Raw genomic sequence first — 20,472 nt, forward strand, 5'->3', positions numbered from 1 at the left:
ACATGAGACGACAAAGGATGAATGCGAGTGGCCCAAAGATACCAGCACAACAATCAGACTTGAGCAGTATACCGAGTTCAGAGCTTGACACAGACCTGGAAGAGGGAACATCCAATGATAGAACAACATTAGTCCCTTCAGTAATTAACGAGTTCAATTTTGTAAGGGAGGAGAGACGTTTCAATTTAAGACCAAGACCTCAAATAGATCTCAAACCATCAAGAGGAAGAGGCAGAGGAGGAAGAGGCGCAAAGGCGCAAAACTATGTGCCAAGAAACGAGAAATCAAAGATGACAAACAACAAATGAATGATGACAGTAATACAACAATTATCAATCTTACCTCCACCAAACTCACAGATGATGAAAGTAAAGTCCTGAAATTAGGCCTATCGTTTTGTCCAAAAATGAACATGGATTATACAGCTACTAGAGTGGACCTGTTTAAATTTGCTAGGTTGTTAAAATTGAAAAAGTTATTTGCAATGGCGCCCACCAAATCAGCTAAATCAGACAACATTCAGGACCCCAGCAGTGGGGATGGTTTGGTGGTGAGTGATATCAACCTGATGGTCGAAATGCGAGAACTACAAACTGAAGATGCTGTTTTAAATAATGAGATGGCCTTGCGTGAGTCGCCTAGTACACTGAACAAAGCAATAGAGTTGGCCCAGGAAGAACAACTTGAAATTGGGGAAAGTGAGACAACCAACTTCAAAGTACCTTCGAAGTTTATGCCAATAACAGCAAGGGACTCTGTAGACATTTTCAGTGAATTAGTGGTGAATGAGGTGAAAGAACTGTATACTTGAATCAATTCTAAGAGACAACCCTCCACCCAACAAACGAAAGAATACTACGAATTAGTTGCGAAACTCACCAATGATAAAGAATGTATTGTCCGTAATGCGGACAAAGGTGGGAATGTGGTGCTATGGGGCAAAGATAAATATCTGATTGAGGCCAACAAACAATTGAGCAATAAAAGCAACTATGTTAAAACGCAGAATGCCCTAATGCAGGACAGTTTTAATACTTATAATACCCAGTTACTTGAGTGGCAAAGGCAAGGCCTGATTAATAAGGATGAGTATGCCTATCTGAGAATATCTAATCCCACTACACCGGTATTTTATCTGATCCCCAAGGTACATAAAGATCTAACAAACCCCCCAGGCCGACCTATTATTTCAGCCATCAATAGTGCTTTTGAACATACATCCAAATTTGTTGATTCTTTTCTTAATCCATTAGTCACCAGGCTCCCTTCCTATATCCAAGACACAGGTGATTTTTTGCGTAAAATATATGATGTACCATGGGAACCTGCCTTCCTCCTAATGACAATAGATGTGACGACTTTATATACTAGCATACGGCACAAGGACGGATTGAATGCAGTCAGATATTTCTTAGGAGAGAGATCTGCAAAACTCTGGCATCATACACAGATGCTGCTATCCATGACTACCACATGCTTACAAAATATTTTTTTTCTTTTTGGTGAAGATCTTTATCACCAAAAGTGTGGCACAGCGATGGGCACCTGCTTCGCCCCCAGCTATGCTAATTTGCATATGGGCTGGTGGGAGGAGCAGGTGGTCCAATCGCAGTTTGCTCAAGAATGGCAAGACAATGTGATTCAGTGGAGTCGCTACATTGATGATTTGTTTGTTATATGGAAGGGAGATATTATCAGTGCCCAAGAATTTGTAAGGAAATTACAAACGAATCAATTGAATTTAAAATTCACCAGTGTCATCAGCAGTGTAGAAGTGAACTTCTTAGATCTGACAGTTTACATTCATCAAGAAAAACTACACACCAAATTATTTCGGAAACCCACTGATGGTAACACGTTGCTGCATGCAACGAGTTTTCACCCAGCGAATTTGGTGAGAAGCATTCCCTATGGTGAGTGTCTTCGAGCCATGAGGAATTGTAGTATCAAGGAAGATCTGGAGGCGTAAATTGAATGTCTCAGAAACAGATTTTCTGCCAGAGGATACTCAGAGGAATGCATTGCAACATCTGTGTATAGAGCGACAAAGCAGTCAAGAGAAGAATTACTCTTCAATTCGAGTAAAAAGGAGGGTAAGAATAAAATGGGGAATTCCCAGTGTAGAATGATTACCACGTTTAACAACCAGCATAAAGACTTACGTCTCATTCTACAAAAACATTGGCACATCATTTGGAGTGATCCAATTCTAAAAAAGTGTGTTCAAAGAAAACCCCTCATCACTTTTAGAAGGGCACGTTCGTTAAAACAAGCATTAGTAAGCAATATGCTACCAACTGACAGAATACCTAAGGTTAAGAATACATGGTTAACCAGGAAAGATGGGTTTATCAGATGCACGAAGTGTAAGGCCTGTACTTTTGGGAAAAATACCAACAGCTATGTATCTGGCTTTACAAAGAAGGAACAAAAAATCAAGGGACAGTTTTCATGCAAAACAGAGTTTGCTCTCTACGTGCTTCAGTGCCCTTGTGGCCTGAGATACGTAGGCAGCACAATCCTACAAGTGCATAAGCGGGTGTTGCAACACCTGCGAGCTATAAAGAATGCAAACCAATCATATTCGGTTGCCCGTCATTTCAACCAAATCCACAACAAAGATGTGAGTGGTTTGTCATATTTTGTCATAGATGCTGTACCAGTCAACATTAGAGGGGGTGATCGGCAGAAAACCCTACGGAGACTGGAATCAAGCTACATTATCAGGCTTAATACGAAGACCCCTATGGGGTTAAATATGGCAGAAGACCTGTATACGTCTTTATGAACCATCCTCATGATCCAAGAATATCCTTTTTTAATCATTTTAATTTTTTTCTGTGTTTTGTTATTCACTTTTCACATACATTTAAAAAAGTGAAGACAACCCGATATGATGCAACATGACACATAATAGCATAACCAGGTCAATGAAAAGACAATGAGAGATCTTTTGCGCACAGGCACGGTAATATATATGATATAATAAGAATAGGTATGAATTTGGATAAAATAAAATGAAAGCCCACTGGGGCGTTAAATGTTAAAAATATTGATGCATTTGGACCGAGATAAAATATTGATTTGGACTCTGTGACACAAGCGCAGTGATTAGTCTCACTAGAGATATTAATGATTGTAAATATGACTATCGTTATGGCAATGAAATAAGCCATTTTTTGAATGTCATCAAAAGTGTCCATTGTTGTTAATAATTTGACTTCCAACTATTCAATATTAACTGATCATTATATGTAAAAGCGTAAACTGGATTGTCATTGGATTTTGTGACACGAGCGCAGTGATTGATCTCACTAGAGACATTAATTACTGTAAATAATGATTAACGTCAAAGCAATGAATTAGGCAATTTTGAATGTTACAATAGTGTCTATTAGTTATATCTAACTATGTAATAATGTCTGAACCTCATATGAAATAGCGCAAATGAGATTGGCATATGCTATAATCAAAGAACTACGAGTATGTCTTCACTTTTCATTGTTGTAGTTTATCATGTGACACGGAATGTATGCACAAGCTTAAATGGTGGTAAAAACTTTATTGGAGTTGTTGGTGAACAAGCCTGCTGGGCAGGCGAAACGCGTCTGACTCTTTTCAGCTGACATTAAAGCAACTTTCCAAACGACACGGCGTCGACATTCAGTTTTTCTGGAAATCGAATTATATATATAATCATGTCAAGAGATTACAAACTGTCGTAGTGCGCAAGCAATTATTTAATTAAACCTTGTTGAAAGTATAGATTTCTCTCATGCTGCTAGGACATTCAAATAGTAGCGGTGGATGCATTAGAGATAAACTTTTTTATGTATATAGTATTTATGTCAGCAATTTATTTTTGATATGAAATTTTATCTAAATATTTTTCTATGCTGTATATATGTACATAGTATTTTCTTATAATTATTTATTTGTAAATATGAGTAGGAAATATGAATCATCCACACTTGCGCACAATTATGCATGTATTTTACACACTAAGATTGTAACCATTGATATACAGTAACTCTTTGATGTCCATGATATGGTCATTTCCGGTGCTGTTTCCCCTTTAAATACTGCTATTCCCCACCACAAAGTGTCATGTGATCAAGGCCCGAGTGGGGGCTGAAACGCGTCATGGCGGACTGGTACAGAGTGATATAAAATAAAGACTCAGTGATTGGCACCGAAGTTTTGGGTCCGTTCTTTCGTCTAACCAAGGCAGAGCAGCATTAGAGACGAATTTACATTCATATATATATATATATATATATATAAATATATATATATATATATATATATATATATAGGATAAATTCTCGCTTAAGCTGTGGCCATTTCCTAGTCAGGCAAGCCACGCCCCTCGACTCTGCGCACTTTAACAGTGCTCGTGCTCTCTCACAAGCTGATATGTGTTGAAAATCAGCCCTTTCTCTTGAGAGTCCTTTGTGGGAAGCCCAAACACAAATCTTGTGGTAATCTGGGAGAAGCTCCCTGTATGGTCCCTGCTAGGAAAGTGGAAGTGCTAATTTGGACTAAGGTTTAAGAAGGCAGCAGTGTCTGTCTTTGAGGGAAGGGTACATGTCATTGTGTAAAGAATAGTATAAGGGAGCAATGTCTGCAGGTGAGAGCCATTTTCAGTGGCAGACTAGTGGTAAATGCCTTTACCAGAATGTCACTTTCTGACTAGGAGTTAATTGTATTTTACTGCTCCATATGGGTAAGGCACATCCATGATATAGGCATTTGATCAGTCAATCTCCCATGTCACTGGTGGAATATAGGTGTGTTTAACAGAGAATGAGCTCAAGATAAATTGGGAACAATAGAGCTCTTTACTTTCTTTTGCATCTTTCATTCAGTGTTGTAAGCTTATGAGAAGTTAGTTTACTTTGTCTGATACCTGGAATAGATATACTTTGATAACATCCAACATGAAGGAAACGTTTTAATTGTCTCTCTATTCCAGTATTTGACTTTGAGTTGTGTTTACGTAAGGTAGCAAGGCCATATGAATATGCCTAAGTAAGAAAAACGTCAAAGACTGAATGTTTGGTCAGTTGGTTCAGTCCCCTTCTAGATCGCCCCAAAACAGTGACTTCTCCCAGTAGCCACACTGCCACCCTGCACAGAACAGTATATGTGTAAGGTGTCAAGTTTTTAGAAGGTTTCAGATACAAGGCAAAAGCCACAAGGGGGGTCTTTATTGAAGATGATAATTAAAAATGATGTGGTGAGCAAGGCCTCATACTTCTGTCAGCAGGAAAGAGAAAAGGGAGATTCATATTCCACAGGTTGGATCAATAAGAAAGTTCCAGTTGAAAGGAACCCAAAAATGTATTTTATTTGTATTTATTTTTAGAGTTATTTATAGTGCTAACAAGACTCTGGTGGGTGACAGAGCCCTTTGCAGGAATGACGAAGGTAGCTAAAAATGCAAATGGTAAGAGTTATACATGTGCAGAGTATTAGACATGAAGGAAGTAGTAACATAGCAAAAATGAAAAAGGAAAATTTGGATATAGGCAAAGTCTGAGAGGGTTTCTGGGTAGAGGGTGGGAAGTGGCAGTGACAGCACAGATCTCAGTGGTGTGAGTGTGAGTGAAGACTTGATAGTTTGGAACGTTAGGCAGCTGAGTGCGAGAGGAATCTCTTGGATAGTAGACTTTTTAATGAATTCCTAAAAGTTGATATGGACGGGTTGCATCTTGTCGCCAGAGGGAGAGGTCCAGATTTTTGGGGCCATTCCGAAGATGGATCGCTTGTAAGTCTTCTATTTATGACATTTTTGTGGCTTAAGTAGTAAGGAGCTGGTGCTTCTAGAGGATCTTTTTCCGTCAAATAGGGTTGGTTTCTGGGTCAGGTAAGATGGGGTGTTGTGGTGTAAAGGTTTGTGGGCCATACAGGCATTTTTTAGCTGGATTCTAGCCTCACAGGGTAGCTATTTCAGAGAACGGGGGTCAGGGGTGATATGGTTCTTTTTTTTTAGCCCATTATGAGCCTTGCAGCAATGTTCAAGGTAGCCTTCAACGGAGTAGACTGATTTTTATAAGGCTCACCAGGGTAGAAATTCCATAGTCTAATTTTGATATCACAAGTGTTTCAAACGCTGTTTTGAGATCCGCTGCAGAAAGGAAAGGTTTAACTTTATTAAGTGTATGTACTTAGTGATTAGCCTCTCTGGTGGTGGAGCTGATGGGATTATGCATGGAGAGTTTTTTGTCCAAGATTATTCCAAGGCATTTTGCTGAGTCAATGATGTGTGGAGTACAATTCAGGATGGTAAAATGTGGTAGCCAGTTTTTGATAGTGGAAGTGATGCTGGGTGGCGAGGTCAGTAAAAATTCTGCTTTAGTGGTATTGAGTTTGATATGGTTGTGGGTCAGCCGTTGTTGCATTTTTGTCAAGGTAATATTAAGGGTGCTGATGTCATCTGGAGATGTAATTTTCATATAGAGTTGAGTATTATCCGCATAAATGTGGTAAGAGGTGTGGGAGAGTTTGAGGGTTTCAGTTAGGGCCTCCATGTAAAGGTTAAACAGTGTGGGGAGAGAATAAAGAAGCAAAGAGCACAGATTGCATTTGAAAATAAGCGCTTACGCGCTCCTTCCTCTTCAGCCCACGCAAGGCCTCTGGAAAGCTTCTGATTCCATTTTCAACATAAATGTAATAAAATAGACATTTGTGGAAGCTTTTGTGTGTCACTGGTGGATAATTGATGTGTTTCATTGTGAATACTTTCTAAATTATGAACAAATTAAATCTTTCTTTTTTCTTGTGTTGCTTAAAACCTTTCCCCTCTAAAGGTGTCCAGCAAGATCAAAGCACATAAATAGCATATCATGGGTGATTACTAGACTCAACTGAACATGTTAGTGAATATAGAAAATATCTGAGAGATGTCCTCCTATGGTAGTCAAACACCATTACTTTACATTGCCTTAGACAATAATATTTTACGGAGCGTGTACATTTATTTTGTTAAAACAGAAAATGGATGTTCCTCATTGATTACTTCCAGACCCTGACCTGTGCTCTGTGTTATAATTCATGGAGGATTACTCATTATAAATTGTAAGAAGTATGTTTTTGTTTTGTCATTCCAAAAGGAGGGGCACATTTACAAAGAGTGCATAAAAGCAGCGCAGTAAATAAATTGCTGAGCCGCATTGCGTTAAGTGAACAGGAGAGAGAAGAACTGTGCCATATCTATTTAAAAGCAGAACAGTTCCTCTCTGTCCTTGCACTGGCGCACTTGTGGTTGCCATGCGCCAAAGCAAGAACCCTTGTGCTATAGGGCCAGGATGCCTGCATTGTAGTCAGTATAGTTTGTGTGCAGAAAGAAGTCCCAGAAACAGTGCTTTAAGGCATTTTTCTCTTTGTATGTATGCTGCAGAATACACCATACATGCAAAGAGGACAAAACGAGGAAAAATGAAAATATATCTCCTCTTTATTCCTTCCTCATGAAGGTGCAGGATTTTGGTGCAAACCCTGTCTATAATTCTGTGTAGCTAAGGATTTGCAATAATACCCATGGGTCAGTCCAAAGGAATACCCATGCCCCACCCATGGAACCCTCCTTTGACACAAAGGATCGTAAGTTAGTGCATTGCGCTGAGTTGTGTTACTTTAGGTCACAAACCAATGCAAATCGTGATTTATGCCAAAGCAAATTGTGATTTGCTTTGGATTTTTAATCGCAGCAGAAGACGTATCGAGTTACATTAAAATTGCAACACAAATCTTTAAGCTGAGAGAAGGGGGGAATATTAATTCTCACAGGCACAAAACAATAGGCGCTAAGCCCGATAGCGTACACAGTTTGCAATATTCAACAAGTAATAGCGGTGCTACAGGTGGGGAAAATATCCCTTAAACCCCAAAAAGTCAAGGACCCAAGGATCCAAAACAGCAGCAGACAAAAGTTCCCATGCACACGCAATCTGTAAACAGGATTAGTGTCCTTGTGTTTCAAATTGAGAAAGCCAGTCTTTGAAGCGTTTGTGGTTTTAATATCGATTTTCTTGCAAGATCAGCCAACGCGCGTTTCGTTAGTGGGCAATAGCCTCTTGACTTCTTCAGGGCTTATCTGTATCCAAATCAAGATTTTACAATCTCTCTACCAGTGATAATTCCAACCCAGTTGGGTATGCAGTTGTATTCAAATCAAATGAGCATTATTTCTCCAGTCTCCAAAATAAACAGATGTCAGGTCTGTATTGCTATGATCCCAATTTCATAATCCTCCAAGCGCTCACAGTCTGAGTGCCCGAGGTCAGAGTAGAATGGCGAAATAAGCCTTCTGATAGTAATAGATGTCGCGGGGCAAGTACGCATACTTGTACAAAATGTATCCCAGGTGAAGGTGAACCGGAAACACGAATCTTTGTAAAGCTAGGCCTGAGTATTTATACTGTGTGTCTGTAATGTGTAACATGATGTCTCCCGATACTGCTCCAACAGCCTAACTTTCAATGTAAATAAAACTGAACTATGAATAATAATGGAAGCCTGGATTTTGTTTTTACAGATAGCATAAATGAAGTTTTGCGCAAGATAAGTCTAAAGAGTCATGAAATAAAAAGCCTTACCCTGAGAGATGTCCTTGAAACTGGTCCTGAAGATAGACCCAGCTCTTTGTGTTTCACTGTGGAAGATGTGCTGCAGCGCTTCCTGAAGAAGCTCCTGAGCCTGAATGTGACAGCAAGAGACACAAGTGTAACAATCGACTCAAATGAAGAAGACGTCGAAGGAGAGAATAATGACCAACGTGATGATGATGCAAGCAGTGATAGAAATCTCTCTGAACGCTCTATCAACCCCTTGGATGTCCTCTGTACCTTATTGAATTGTTCAGACAGCTTTTTACAGCAAGAAATTTTGCTTAAAATGTCCATGTGTCAATTTGCTCTTCCCCTCCTGCTGCCCCCCAGTGAAGTCACAAAGTGCACACTCATGCTATGGGCCATGAGGGACATTGTTAGAAAATGGAGACCCCACTCCCTGAGAGACAGCAAAGGGTTCAAGGAAGAGAGCCTGGTTCTCACACCGATGCCCACCATTTCCTTTGTACGTCTGGGGAGCTGCAGCTTATCCAAGTCCAAGATTCTGAATGGGATTCTCAGCCCCCCTCAACAGCACCATGATTTTTTCATCCATAGAGAGATGGAATGTGGGAACATGCCCCGGACAATCTCTGATGGGTTAGTGGAGATTTCCTGGTATTTTCCAGGTGGTAGAGTGAATTCCGATATTTTCCCAACACCAGTAGCCGTTACAAACCTCAGAGGGGATATTAGATCTCATTGGCAGCAGTTTAGCTTTTTAACAGCGATCTCATCAGCTGTGTTTATATACGTTGAACATATTGGTGCCAGGGAATATGAACTACTTTCAAGTTTGAATTCTGAAACAAAATATTATTTCATCATTCCTTCTGAAACTGATAAATCCTTCGAAACCATCAATTTTATTAAAGAATTGGCTGGACATTTCAAAAGGCCTCAGTTTCAAACTCTAAAGAAAGGTAAAAACATTAATGATGCGACATTTGCAAAGAAACTGCTAACCATAATGTTACCTATAGTAGAGAACCCCCCGAAGAGCGTGTGTGTTGAGGGAATGGCTGTCATTGCACGTGAGCTTGGAATAAGAGTAGATGAGGATAATAAAGACTGCCAGAGAGCAAAGCAGTGTGTTCATGAGATCACTGGAGACATCAAAGATATTGCACAGTATAAGGCAACAATGATGAAACTACAAGGGGAGCCATGGAAAAAACTGGGTAAGATAGAGAAAGAACTATGTAGACTAAAAAGACAGGGAAAAGCCCATACAGAAAACTATAAATCACAGCAGAAAGAGGAAATGCTGAAAATCCGCAAGCTGCAGAATGAAAATGATCTTACTGATGGAATGATCACATTTATCAGTGGTATAGGATGTATGAGTAAAGTGGAGAAACATTATTTTCTGAAATGGATGAAGTTTGAGCTTGATTCAATTGCTAGACACAGTCTTTCCAATCTTAGAGATGAATACAAAGCAAAGTCTAAAGACCCCAATAGTGACCCCAGGGAGTTGGCGGAATTAGACAAAAAAATATCTGAGAGTTCCCTCGGGGTTGAGCATTTCATGCGTGAGCTGGGGCAGTTTTATGAGGCTGAGTGTTCCATGGTTAAGGAAGGGAGAGTGCCAGAATGGCATAGACAATTTACTAAACTGCCGGGCATTGCTGCAGATCTAATGCTAGAAGGGTTTCCTCTGGAGCTCATTGATGGAGACGCCTCCAACGTCCCCCTCCAATGGGTCAACGATGTCCTGACTGAGCTGAACACCAAACTGCAAGGACACTGTCGCATGATTGTTGTCACTGTGTTGGGAGTTCAGAGCACTGGTAAATCCACCCTTCTGAATACCATGTTCGGGCTCCAGTTCTCTGTGAGTAGCGGGAGATGCACACGAGGGGCCTTCATGCTACTCATGAAAGTAAGAGAAGATAAGAGGGAAGAGCTTGGCTGTGACTTCATCCTTGTCATCGACACCGAAGGCTTGAAGGCCCCAGAACTGATGGCTCTAGAGGACAGCCATGAGCATGACAATGAGCTTGCAACACTAGTGATTGGGTTAAGTGACATCACTATTGTTAACATGGCCATGGAGAATGCCACAGAGATGAAGGATATTCTACAGATTGTGGTCCATGCATTCCTGAGGATGGACAAAATAGGGAAAAAGCCAAACTGCCAGTTTGTCCACCAGAATGTGAGTGATATTTCAGCTCATGATCAAAACATGCGCGACAGGAAGCATCTCCTTGAGCAACTGAATGCAATGACAAAGGCGGCTGCTAGGATGGAGAAGCAGAACTTGGAAATGACATTTTCTGACATTATGGAGTACGATCCAGACAAACACAACTGGTACATTCCGGGGCTATGGCATGGTGTCCCCCCCAGGGCTCCAGTGAATCTGGGGTACAGTGAACATGTTCAGGACTTCAAGAGATACTTGTTTCAGTTCATAAGAGAACGGCGTATACAGGGTAGAGCTGCTATGACTATACCACACTTTAAAGAATGGATGAAGAGTTTATGGAGCGCTGTCAAACATGAAAACTTTATCTTTAGCTTTAGAAACAGCCTGGTGGCAGAAGCCTACAACCAGCTGGCAATGAAGTACAGCGAGTGGGAATGGGCATTCCGCAAGGAAATCCATTTGTGGGTTTCCGAGAAGGAAAATGAAATACAGAATCAGTCCATGGAAGAACTTAACAACAATACATTTCAGAAATTCAAGAAGGAATCTTTAGAAAAACTTCAAACGGGAGAAAAGAAACTTTTAGATTCTTTACAAACATATTTTGAAAGTAAAGTAGAAAATCTCTGTCTAATAGAAAAGTACAGAGAGGATTTTATCAGGAATGCAAAAACTCTTGGGAGCGAACTTGAATATTATTCATTCTGGAAATTGGAAGAAGCCATTCGGATTCAAAAAGGAAAACACAAGCTGAAAGACCTGCAGGGAGCCTACACTAAAACTATTGAGGAGAAAGTGGTCAAACTGTTAGAAGAGTGCAGAAAGAGAGATGATCCACTAAAGGAACAACAGCTGGAAATAGAATTTGAAAAAATGTGGGAAGATACTCTATCAGAATTACAGCTTAGCCCTCTGGAGACAAGAGAGGTCCATGAAGACATGTTCTTGGTGCTTCAAAAGGATTTAGGCACCCTTGGAGCTGCAGCGAATGCAAGGGTACAAACCACTCCCAATCTGTTGAATCATGGAAAAGGAAAGTTCGCTGTGATTAAGCCGCATTTTGATTTACACTTCTATCAATTGAAGGGCTTTATAGAATTATTCACACATGAGTGCTGGAATAAAACTGAAGATCTTGTTACCTCTTTAGAAGATGAGTGCAGGAGGTATATCACAAACAAGGTGGGTACCAAAGCAGATTATGATGAAACCTACTGCAGAGAATTACTGAACATCATAAATGAGCGGCTCCAGCAAAAAGCGACTTCAAAACTTCGCACCAGCGGTCTTTTTGCCGTGGATTTAAAGCTTCACATTTTTGGGGTAGCTGCTCCATGTTTTCAGAGGATGCATGAAGATTACTTACGGGAGAACGACCCCCTATTACGCCTGAAAACCTTCAGACCACATTACATCTCTGTTTTTAAAGACTTGTACTTGCAGAAGGATGAATGTCAGAAGAGAGCCTGGGATTTCTGTGTCCAGTGCCTGAAGCCGGCTCTGATGGACTACGTTTATAAGAGGCTCGGTATAGACATTGTGGACGACATCCTCAGCAGTGGGCGGTCCAAGGAATACAGCAGCCGCATGTTTTTTCAGTTCACTGTGCTGGACACGCTTCTGGAGAAAAATATTTTTACAAACTATGTTGAGTACATTAAAAATTACGTTGCTTTTGTCAAAGACTGGATTTGGACCCACATTTTACATCACTACAAAACAGGGAACCAGTTGGAAACTTTGGAAAAAAATGTTCTCTCTGGTATCACCCGGAAAATCAGAGACATTTTTGGGGAAGTAAACAATTTTGCAACAGTGTCTGACTTCTTGGAAAACTTCTGTCACCTTTTAAAGGAGCACCTGGTGATCTCCAGGGACAGTTTACAAGTTGTTCTTTTTCAAAACACAGCTGAGATTGGCAAATTTTCGGCTGATGTTCTGCTCTTTCTATCTGAGATAGAAGGTGATATTCTGTCAGGGTTTGAAGACTGTGACATAGAGGCAACGTTCTCTAAACTGACCTTTAGGCCACAGGACGAGCTCTTCAACAAAGTGTTTGGATGCGGGGAGCAGTGTCCGTTCTGTAAAGTGCCCTGTGAAGCTGGAGGTCAGGCACACACCGAACACTTCGCAACCGTCCATCGACCTCAGGGATTAGGTACATACAGATACCTACACTCCGAGAAACTTGTGTATTCTTTGTGCTCCTCAGATGTAGCATCTGAAGGGACGTTTCTGAATTCAGACACTGAATGGGAAATTCATCCATATAAGGATTATCGATCATTTTATCCTGATTGGTCCATTCAGCCGGATCCCAGCATCGCTGCCTCTGATTACTGGAAGTATAATTTTAGTCTCTTTAATGAACAGTATGCAGAGGAATACTCAGCCCTGCCAGCTGATCTTCCAGAGGACTGGAGACGACTGACAGAAGCACAGGCGCGAAAAAGTCTGCAGGAAGTCTTCAGAACAAAAGCCAATTAGATAAAACAAAAGGACACTTTAAAATTGCATTGAATTTAGATATATGAACTCTGCCATCAATCATAAGGACAACAATTTTTCAATGTGGACGTCTGTCAGCAAAACCATTTATTTTTTCACAGAAAATGTACTCAGTATTTTACATAATTATCCAAGGTGTTGATTGCATGGAAAATAATGTAACATGTTTAATAGAGACACCCTGTGTACTAAAATATAATGACTATTTATAACGGGGACTATTAGACTAATTGGATGGAGGATTTTTGTTATCACAATACCCTTCTTAAACACAGTTGGTAGTGAGAAACACGGCATGCCTCCTAGTGGCTACCGTATCAGATCATGGACTAGCTGAATTCAGTGGGTTTTTCTATAGGCGTCATAATACCGTACTTCACCTGGCTGGAAGCTAAGAAACTCAATACACTTTTACTCAGTAACTGAATAGTGAAATATTGATCACACTCTTGTATTACTTATGATGGTGCAGTTTTTCTTGTGATCTCTTAAATCAATGATAAAGACATGTGGGCTCTTAGACTGCAGAGTGTATTGAGAGCTATCTTTTCCTGGTACAAATATTTCGTCTATTGTCTCTAGCTCACAGTAGTGCTGTAATTCTGGCCACATTATTGACAACTGTTGAAATATAGCCACAGATGATTATGCATATCCTGAACCTTACTCTTCTGTGCCACCCCACTGCAGTAATGAATTCTTGCGGTTCTTCATGCATTTCTTTGGCTCCGGAACAGCAATCTGACCAGTACAATGATTAAGGAAAACAAAGGGCTACTTGCTGAGGTTTTATCTTGTGTTATTAATGCCTCGTAAAGAGATTCACTCATCCAAGGGAGATAAAACAGGGGGGCATTTTCTCAACAAGGTGGCGAAGAGAGGCTTCAGCCGTCTTGGCTTAACGCCTCTCTTCGCCACTTCGGAAACGCTAGGCTGCACCATATTACCAGGATATGGTGCAGCCTAGCGTTTCCCCCTGCGCTGGCGATAAGTTTTACAACTTATCGCCAGCCCAGGCACCGGAATGTTTGTTTATGTACAGGAAGGAGTTTCTTCCTGCACATAAACAAACATTAAAAGCCATTTTGTAACTTACGTGTGTGCTGCTTCATGCAGCACACATGTAAGTTACAAATTGGCATTTTTAAAAGGAGGTTTCTTTATGTACAGGAAGGGACACCTTCCTGTACATAAACAAACCTTGGCATTTTGCTTTTTCCATCTGCGCTGCACAAGACAGCACACATGAAAAAAGCAAAAACGAGGAGAAATGAAGCATTTCTCCCAGCCCGCGGTCGGTAGTAGGAGTACCTGCAGGGCGGTGACGTGGGGAGGGGGAGTGGCAGGGTGGGGGGTAGTAAACTATGGATTACGGAGGTTTGCAGGTAAATTAACATATAAATTAATAAAAACGAATTTCGTTGCGTGCACTGCATCGCATTTGGGGATGCAGTGCACGCAACGAAATTCGTTTTATTAATTTATGTTAACTTACCTGTAAACCTCCGTAATCCATAGTTTACTACCCCCCACCCTGCCCCTCCCCCCTCCCCACGTCACCGCCCTGCAGGTACTCCTACTACCGACCGCGGCTGATTTCTCCTCGTTTCGCCACCTTAAGAACAGGATTTTTCTGGTCTTGAGTTCGGCGCTGCCACCTATTATCGCCAAGCTTGATAATAAGTTGCAGCGTCGAAGTGAATGGGTGTTGCGGTGGAACGCCCACCGCAACACCCACTGCACGCCCCCTTTCATGATAAGTTTATCGTAAAAGGGGCCCTATTACCAAGGCAGTGTTAAGCCAATTAACGTGGCTTTAAGCCACGTTAATTGCCTTAAGGCTGCCTTAATAATAGGGCGTTGCAAAATATCGCTGTGTTATCGGCAGAAAAGTGCCGATAACAAGTCGATATGGGACTTGAAAATATTCCCCAGGGTGTTATTCTCTCAATTTACAAAAGAAGATAATTTGACCCCGGCAAACTTCAGGCCAATGTCAATACGACAACAGGAGACTGAAGCAATGGAAGCGAATATTGACACAGTGATTTCATAAGCCTTAAACAGATGAGTATTTGTAGTGCATGTTCACCCTGAAGGGAATCTTGGTGCTGAATAGCAGATGTTTATTGTTACCCAATTCTATGATATTCATTTTCTTGACCTTGCAAGGATAAAAGGCAGAGTGGGCATGCTAGAATTTGAACCAGTGACTTTGAGATCAAAAACATGCAGTACCACCAAGCCATCAGACCCAGCTGGAGTTGGGAATTGGTCGTTTGTCACTGCATTAGATTTACTCTTTCCTACTGGTCTAAGGATAAGGTGCATGTGGGCAATTTACAGCTCCAGTGGTCGCACTCAGTTGTTGAGTCCGTGGAGGTTCTAAACTTTCCCATCTCTTCTTCATGTTAATTAGACTTGACTGATCATGGGCATGTTTTGTGGTATTACATGTACTCTCTTAAGATGACGCCCAGGCCTTAGATTGGCAAACAGCAACCAATGCTTGGGTGAAAGATCAGTAGTATTTTTTTAAGTTAAGAGGTTGTTCTAAAAGGATTTTCACGCAAGATAATGGAAGTACATAGTTTAATACTTGGGTAATTCACAAATTGTCTACCTTTTGAAGGAAACTGAATGATTCATTTCGGTTCTATTATATCAAATGAGGGGATGAAGAGGTCAATATTTAAAGAGATCCTAGGCCTTTTCCTCCTCCCAGAAGTAAACTAACTAACCATCAAAGTAGGAGTAGTTCCTCATAGCGTACGGGGAACTTCTCCTACTTTGATGGTTAGTCATTTTGGTTCTATCCATCCTCATCATTATATTGTGGATCATCGGGGTGTACTGCATTTAGCTTTTTTACGTTATACCAATTGTTAATTTTATTTTTGGATTTTGATAAGGTCTGCAGTCTGTGGGATGTAGATTTTAACAAAACATCTTTGAACTTTAGATCCAGAGAGTTTATACATTTTATTTTCATGTACATGTATGACTACTTTGCATTCCTACACATAAACTGTACCATTATGTGTAATTTATACTTCAGTTGTTTGTTTTTTCTAATTTCTTTAGCTGTTTGTTCTGGGTTATTATGTGTGATTTTTTTGTACATTGCTAGTTTATATGCTTTTACACTTGTACTGGCTGTCATGGAATATTCTCTACAAATAAAAATCCCCTGCTAATTAATGTGAGAGAATGCATTTTGCCAAATTTTGTTTTTGTATTTAAAGTATGCCTTTCATAAATGCAGTGATATATTCCCAGTGAAGAATCTTGTTCAAGAATAACAATAAAGTGAATATCAAAGATTTTATCGATTCGCGATGTATGACATTTTCTACTTGTCTTTGCTTAATATTTCTGCGTGTTTAATATAACTTAAAACAAATAAGGAACCAGAACACACTTAGCTGCTTCACAAGTTGTCATGAAAGGCGAGACTGCTTAGATATATATGGCAGTGGGTGATGTCCTGGATGGCAAACGCTGTAATAAATAGGTTGTAAAGTGCCGTAGGAGATATTTACTCTTCAAAGTCGAATAGAATTATTAAATGGGATACTTAAGACGTTTTTGTAATGAACTCTCTTCTGGTGATTTGAATCAATTCTACATCGTGATTATCTGTTCACTTGCATGTTGTTGCACTATTTATCGGTTTATGTTTTGAATGTTTTTTTACACTGTGCTCTTTGAAAATTAAATCTTCTGCTTATTATGCTACAGGAAAGTCAGTCTTTCGATAATGTTTGTAATATGAACACACAGTAGGCATCTGTAAGTGTTTGCAAAGGCTCCTTGAGGGTGAATGTTAACCGCGTCAGAGCTCAATAATGGACCTCAGTTCTTTGTTCGCTCTCCTTATCGCTGGAGATCTCGCCCACTCCTCATCTGACACTATAAGAATTTGGAGAACTGAGCTCTATGTGTGTAGTAAAATATTACTTTGAATTATGCGCTAGGGCCACTGTATCTGTGTTTTGTGTCTTTCACTTTATAAACACTTGTGAGACATGTACAGTAGAAGGGGGAAAGCACCACATTGCCACAAGAAGACTTTTCACAATATTCAATCACTTATGAGTGAAAACAATAGCTCAGCTGCCCCATTGTTTTAATTCTGAACTGATCAATATATCTATGTGGCGGGTCTTTCAAGAAACCCCGGTGCTCAGAGTAGCTCCAGGCAGCAGAACTCAAGTTATCAGTGCCAGGCAGTAGCCAGTAAAGGGATAAACTGACAGGGTGTGTTGGGAAGGTCACAGAGGGCGAAGAGATAAAGCTGAAGATAGACAGGGAGGGGGAAGAGGCAAAGGTGTACAATAATATTATTTGCACTGTGGAGTCAGACAGGAGTTTCCTCATCAGAGGAGACGGCCTCATTCGGCCATTAAAAAGGGAGTGAGACAATTTCAGCAATGGCTGATGAACAGGGGTGTATTAATTCATGGACGAGTTAGAGGGGCACATTCAGTCATTGGTGAGGGGCAGGCACTCAGCTATATCACACCATTGGGTCTTCCAGTCATCAGGGAGATAAAAGGGTACATCGAGTTATGAGGGAAGAGGCAGGGCTCATTCAGTTACCGGAAAGGGAGATGTACTGCTCCAGTCATGGGGAAGGGACGCATCCAGACATGGACAAGGGACAGGGGATCATCCACTCATGGCTTATGTACCTGGGTTGTCCAGTCCTGGGCGAGGGAGGGGCTTGTGTCGTCATTGGTCACTGGTGAGGAAGAATGAAACATCTAGTCCTGGGCAACTGAGGGGGTTCGTCCAGTCAGGATTGGGGGAGAGGGTCTAATCCAGTCATGGCTGGCAAATAAGGCCATATCCAGTTCCACAAGGATCCACAAGGAAGATGGAACCATCCAGTCAAGAGTGAGGAATATGTGTACGTCCAATCACGTATGAGGGAATTGGGATCCTTCATTAATAAACAAGGTAGATTGGATGGTAAGGGTCGCATCTAGTTATGTGTAAGGAAAAGAGGTGTATCTAGAAATGGTTAGTGAGAGCTAGCTTCTCGTGGCTTTGTGGCTAGAGAATATGGACTCTTTCAGACATGGACAAATGAGAATGGCTTGTGCAATTATAAATAGAGGAGTGAGGTCATCCAGTCATAGACGGGGTAGAGGTTCATCCAGTGATGAGTGGGTTATAGGAGTTCATTCAGAAATAGAGAATAAATGGGCGTAGTCTAGTCGTAGCCATGAGAAATGGTACCGTCCAGTCAGGTGAGGTGCAGATCCAGTAACGGGCAAGGGAAGGAGCATGTGTTTTTCTGTCATGGATGAGGGAAGCAAGATCGTCCTGTAATGGAGGGGGAAAAGTAGGCCCCGTTTCCTGCTTAAGGGAAAGGGGCACATCCAAACAGGTGAGATGAAGAGGGTCTGGTGGACTGAGTGCCTGAATTAGGGCTTCTTCAGTCATGGGTTGAGGAGACGGTTCATCCAATTATATAGAAGGGAAGCGGCTCCTTCGAGGGATGTTTATACTCACACTACTTGAGTTTCTAAGTTCCAGTGTCACCCCCGACTTTGGCTTCTTCCCTCACACAACACTCACACCACGTTAGGTACTATATGTATGTGGTGTTTGTCGCTTGTGCAGTGGACCCTTCTGTTTTAGTTAATTAAGTTAGTTAATATGGGGTTTCACACACACATCACTGGTGTATGATAATAGACCACTGTGTTTATTTACAGACTGCTGAAGTTCAAAGGTCCAAGACTCTGCTTGACTCAAATTTATTAGTGTCCCGGACAGTTCGCGGTGGTTTCATTACTAAAAACCATCAGGCCACAAACAAATAAAGACATGGCCCAATCTCAGTATACTCAGGTTATTCAAGAGAAAAAAGGCAAATTAAAACTCTTTTCTGGCCAGTGCTGAATTCGTGTTGGCCAGCATCTGAATATATAATTTTAAAAGTTTAAAGTAAAGAATTGTTTCAAAAAAACACATTTGTGCCCCCTGTGTTTGAATTTGTTTGTGATTTCTATATTAAGGAGGGCAGACTAGTATGGACTAGAGGGAGCGGAATGGCATCTGAAATGTACATTTGCATATTGGAGTTCATGAGACTGAGCTACAATAATTGGCTAGAATTTTCATAAAGAGTTTACAATCAATATTCAAACACATGATGGGACGGTGTGAACTGCAAAGCAGGGCATTCTTTCTTTGTTTAAAAAACACAAATGTGCCTCTCTTTAAAGGTTTGAGCTTTCAGATCTTTGTATCTGGGCTACTAGAATTTTAATGTGATCAGTGTTAATATAAGGGAAAGGAATATGTCCTAAGAATTAATCGATTGCACCTTTTCCATATAATTCAGAATAAATTAATCGGTGATGAAGAGGGGCTCTTTTTGATATTGGGTTCTAGGAGGAGGATGTGTTGGAGTTGCCCCGCAAGAAAACACCGAACCCCCACGACTGGAAAAACAGGTATGAAAGGTAAGAGTGCAACAAGGAAATCAGTGCCAAATGGTCCACTCCAGAAAATAAATACTGTGACAATAAATGAAGTCTGGTAAGTTGGAAGGCAATAGGTGACGAAGTGAACTAATCACTGAGCAACCCCAGGGACTGGCCCATCCATATCAAATGTACTAAATGAAATTACTTTGACCGCCTCTGTGAAAACGAATCCCGCTAGTGGCACTAAAACTGCTATGAATGACAGCTTCCGTAACTTTAAACCAACATTGCAATCTGTGAGAGGTTGTGATACACAACTTCAATGCGACACGGAAGAAAGCGCAAGAAGTTCCCTAGCGGAGATCCTACCTGGGGCTGCTAATAGGCCCACCATGGTTTTAAAAAGCCCTTTCATTGGAAGGCATTAGACAACAAATATTTAAAAGAGACGGCTGGTGGCTCCCAGGGCAAGGGAAAAGTTGCAGGAAGCAATGACACAGTGTCGAAAGAGTCACACTAAATAATACATATGTAGGAGAATCAAATAGAAAGTACTTTGGATAGAGTCACCCAGACACACAGAAAAGTCTATTTGAAAAATATATTAACAGAGCTCCTAAGAACTCTCTCATTGTCCCAAACCACCCAACAGAAGAGCAGAATCCTACTCTAGCACATTCGTCGTTGCCTAACAATGTTTCTTTCGAGATTTCTTTTGACTTGTCAGACAAAGATGGTGGAAAGGTCAAAGAAG

At 40.8% G+C, this 20,472-nt stretch overlaps 1 pseudogene; it reads left to right on the forward strand.

Moving 5' to 3' along the window:
* Window positions 1-8,502: 8,502 nt before the first annotated feature.
* On the forward strand, window positions 8,503-13,307 carry LOC146811424 (up-regulator of cell proliferation pseudogene; annotated as a pseudogene).
* The last annotated feature ends 7,165 nt before the right edge of the window (window positions 13,308-20,472 follow it).

This window comes from Triturus cristatus, chromosome 7 (genome assembly GCF_964204655.1).
Source record: "Triturus cristatus chromosome 7, aTriCri1.1, whole genome shotgun sequence".
Lineage (NCBI taxonomy): Eukaryota > Metazoa > Chordata > Amphibia > Caudata > Salamandridae > Triturus > Triturus cristatus.